This window comes from Carlito syrichta, unplaced genomic scaffold (genome assembly GCF_000164805.1).
Source record: "Carlito syrichta isolate Samal-C Ts95f unplaced genomic scaffold, Tarsius_syrichta-2.0.1 Scaffold120755, whole genome shotgun sequence".
Taxonomy (NCBI): Eukaryota; Metazoa; Chordata; class Mammalia; order Primates; family Tarsiidae; genus Carlito; species Carlito syrichta.
The window spans coordinates 52,816-53,713 of record NW_007064851.1 but is presented as its reverse complement, the minus strand read 5'-3'; positions in this window follow the sequence as shown (position 1 = coordinate 53,713).

Here is an 898-nt window from a genome sequence, read left to right as displayed (position 1 = left end):
CGACATTCTCCACCACGGCCGCCATCTTCCCCGCTTCTCTCCCTCAGGCCGGGAGGCCCCGGAGCCCGCAGCGCGCAGGCGCCGGGCCGCACGGGGGCGCCGGGATCCTCGTCCCTCTGCGCAGGCGCCGCCCGGGCGCGCGGGGGCGCGCACGAGAGTGGGCACCCGAGGACCCGCCGGGGGAGCCCGACGCACAGGCGCGGTGGGAGGTGGGCGCGCGCGCTCCACGGCTTCGGCGGCGGCCCCGCCCATTTCCTGTAGAGGGGCCTGAGCCCGCAGGTTTGAGACCAACCTGGGCAACTTGGCAAGACCTCCTCTCTACAATAAATAAAAAAACTAGCTGGATGCAGCGGCATGTGCCAGTGTTTCCAGCTACTTGAAAGGCTAAAGCAGAAGGATCGCCTGAGCCTAGCGAGTCAAGGCTGCAGTGGCCGTGAGTGTGCCACTGCACTGCAGACTGAGTGACAGAATGAGACTCTGGCTGAAAAAAAAATTTATAGTCGGAGATTGTCAGTGGGCCATATTTTGCTCCACATGCCACTGGACAAAAAAGTAAAAAAGGGAACCACTGTTGGCTAGGGTGATTGACTCCTATTGTCAAGGGAAAATAGGACTGCTGTTACTCGATGGGGACAGGGAGAAATAGAAATGAAACCCAGGAAATGCCCGGGGATGTCTCTTCTTAATATTATATTCAGGTAGTTGCAGAAAGATAGGTTTTGGGTTAGGTATTTGATTCCAACCCTCCCTCTGAAGACAGTAAAAAATAGAGGAAGTGAGGCTGGGTGCAGTGGCTCACGCCTATAATCCCAGCACTTTGGGAGGCCGAGGTGAGAGAATTGCCTGAGCCCAGGAGTTCGAGACCAGCCTGGGCAACTTGGTGAGACCTCGTCTCTAC